Source organism: Tupaia chinensis, unplaced genomic scaffold (assembly GCF_000334495.1).
Source record: "Tupaia chinensis unplaced genomic scaffold, TupChi_1.0 Scaffold000138_1, whole genome shotgun sequence".
Classification (NCBI taxonomy): Eukaryota; Metazoa; Chordata; class Mammalia; order Scandentia; family Tupaiidae; genus Tupaia; species Tupaia belangeri.
The window spans coordinates 2,979,489-2,983,258 of NW_006159608.1; positions in this window are offsets into that span (position 1 = coordinate 2,979,489).

Below are 3,770 nucleotides of genomic sequence, written 5' to 3' on the forward strand. Positions count from 1 at the left end.
AAATCAAGATGCCATGCTGAACTTCCTTCCAAAAAGGTTATTTTTAGAAGAGTTTGAGCAGAGGCATAACAGAATCTGATTTTTTTAATATATATAATTTAAGCATGTTTCTGATTCTTCTTTGGAGAAATGGGCAGCTTGGGCTGGAGCTTGAAAAATGAGTAAGGTTTTCAGGATTTCGGTCATAACAATGCAGCGTATGAAGTCCTTGTAGATTCAAGTTGGGTCGAATAGCAGGCAGATCAGAACTAGCTCAGTGAGTATGCCTAATCAAACCCCACTGTGTGTGGGTGACAACGTCCTCTCTCCCTCTAACAGTGTTGTCTCTCTTTTTTTTTTTTGGAGAGATTTTCACTGTAGGGCGCATGAGCTTGCCAGACAGACAGAGAGAGACATAGAGACAGAAAGCGAGAAATCACCCCCCAGGGGGGATGGTCACGCCGCAATCCCTTCTCTTCCATTGTCCTCTCAGGATCTTGAGCACGCACGCACACGCGCCCGGCGTGAGTTTTAAGCCACCAGGTCCGGGACACGAACTGCGGTCGACTACGTGGGAGTCCAGCGACATAGCCATTACGCTAACTGCTGGTTCCCTAACAGTGTTGTCTCTTGAAGGGACATTTAGACCTGATATCTGGTATCAGATGCCATCCCAGCAGGTAAAAACAAAACGAAACAAAAAAAAAAAAAAGAGAGAGAGAGCAGTTAACCAAGAAACTGTTAATGTCTAATTTAGAAATGAAGAAGCTAAGTCCCCAAGAATGGCAGTGACTTTTCTAAAGTCACTCACCACAAAAGCATTAGCACCTAACACAGGTATATACCCCAGGTGCTCAGGAATATCCATTGAGGAATGAACAAGTGAGTGCAGGTGGACTTGAAGCGACAATCCCAGTCCTCTTTGCATTCTTCATGCCACATCAATGACTGCTAAGTTCCAAACACTTGTTCTCTGCATTCTCTAGCTCTGCCTCCTCCTACCCTATGTTATAACCTCTCAACCATGGCAGTACTTTGCAAAGTCCTCACATCCAAACTTGAAAAGTGTCATGAAGATTTACTGCACAGATAAGCAGTAGAGAATAGAAGCAAATGAACATTTTGTGAGAACCTACTTGGGGGCCTGGAACCGTTGCTGGTACTTTGTATACCTTCTGTATACCTTCCACATTTTAGAGCTAAGGAGGCAGTGACACAGAGGTGTCAGGTAACTTGTTCAAGGACACAGAACACAAATCGTATAGCCTAGAATTACACCCTTTATATTCTCTCTTGCTCCGTTTCTCTTACACACACAAGTGCACACATAGGGTTTGACACTGTGAAAAAATTGAAGCTCAATGATAACTATCAAGCCTGCAAATGCCTGAAATAATATCCAAGAATCAAACACATGAAAGAGGCAACTATGGCTCCAGTTCAAATGTCCCTGGTCTATGATGACAGAAAAGTTATATAAGTTCTTTATCTGTAATTTAGAAATTACAATACCTTAATGTGAGTACTGATCAAATGAAATAATACATGTGAAGCTACTTTGATAATAATGTCACTATTAAAATAGGAGGATAAAGGCAGAAAAAAAATACAATAGGTTATTTATTTCAGTCTTCCTTCCTTCTTTCCTGAGCAAATGCATACACACACATATACACACACATACATCCCCACACCCTACACATATACACATGCATACATATATGCACACATGTGCACACATACACAATATACACACACGCACACAAACACACATGCACAGAGACACATATGCACACACATCACCACACATGTACACACACTTGCACATATGTACACACAAATGCACAGGCACACAAAGGTGTGCACATACACATATACACACACATGACCAAACACATGCACACACACACCTGCACACACATACACACATATGCACAAACACATACACACAGAAACACATACATCCGCCCACACACATGCACAGGCAAACACACATACACACATGCACATACACATACACACACATCTGCCCCACACACACACACATGCACACGCACACACACACACACACACTACTGGCCTGAGCATGAGCCCCATCTGTAGCATACCTGATAGTTCTCAGCCACTGTTAAAAGATCTCACTCCCTCCTGATTATCACTGCATTAAGGGATAATCAACACCGTTAGGAAGATCCTGCTGCTTTGAGCTGATCGTCCCCTTTGTCATTTACACACTCACTCTCTTGATTCTTTTGTGTAGACAACTAACTGTGTCCCAGCTGTGATATCGCTTGGCCTGTCTGTGACCAGTTTGCTCACGTGCACCATGAACACTGGTGTAGATACTCTCCAAGCATCTTATGAACCTCCAAGTCCTGTAGCTCTGGGCCCCGCCAGGCGGCAGAATCTGTAGTGTCCCGGGCTGCAGGGATACAGGGACCCTATATTCGCACGTGGCTAATCTAGGGATCCAAACCCAAAGTCTGGATTCTCAGGTTGGCCCAGAAACACGTAGGAAATATGTGAAGTTGCTGAGGATCTGAACACCTGGGGGGCTGGGGAAATGGAGTCATGGATGATAAGATCCTGTGGAGGGTTTTCTCGCTCTCTCTCTCTCCTCTCACACACACACTCACACATGCATCATTAAATGTTCTATCATTGAATAGACATCTGTAGCTCTATATAGGGAGAAAAAGATGAAAAGTGCCTTTTGAATGACATTGTTGTCTTCAGTCTAGGGCCTGGTCTTAATCAGACAAGTGGCTTCTGTGGGTTGAGAGAGAGGTTCATTATCAGTGGATCCCAACACTTGTTTGGAGAGTTACTCAGGAGCTTTGATATGATTGATGAAACTTCATGAAAATCAGAAACAAACCGAAAATCAATTTATGAGTATTTTGAACATGATCTAGTCTAATTCCAGCTTCTTTCCAGCCAATAACCCAAGACTGACAAGCACAGGCACTCGCAATGACCCCAAAATTACATGAAGAGAGTACCAGAATGGGAAAGAACACCCCGAGCTTCATTAATTCAATTAAATGACGTCTGATACAAAGTAGATGCTGGATTCACCCCCCAGACTTCATCTGTAAAACTGGGCCATTATTCTGCCTGGCCCATCTCATGTAGGAGCCATAAGGGTGGTGGTAACTGACCCAGTGCACACTGCACTTTACGAGCTGTAATGCAGTGAAACAGCAGCCACCTGAACTGAATGCACAGACCGCCTCTCAGACAGAGGCTGTTCCAGGTTCTTACTGACCTGTGTTCATCAGGAAATGACCTTAACTTGCCTGTATATGCAGGAGGTGATGATAGGACCGGACAAGAATCACTGTGTAAAATATTCATCACTCATTGCCACCTCTGTAAGTTACTGCTCCTTCCCCAAGCAGGATTTGAAAAGAAGCTCTTGAAGATGAGACCATGTCAGCCACAGGGACACCCACAGAGTAGGAAGGAGTGCTATGGGAGGAAGATGAGGTGGGGAACAGGGTCCTCTTTCTCCAAGAGGCAGCCTGGAATCACAGCATTGTGAAGTTAGACTAGCCCTAGTTTGAGATGCCAGGTCCCGTCTCCTAGAGTGTGCATGTGGTTGGTTATGTGGTCCCCGGGGGCCCAGTGTCCTCATCTGTAAGGCAGGACTGCCTGGGGAGTTTCTGAGGAGATAAAACGAGGCAGCGGATGTGGAAGGCCAACCAACGCTTGGTGGACCGATGCTGGTGAGCTACAACGGTCTGCCCTCCTGCGGTGCTATTTCGGCGGGGGGGGGGGGGGCCCCACGG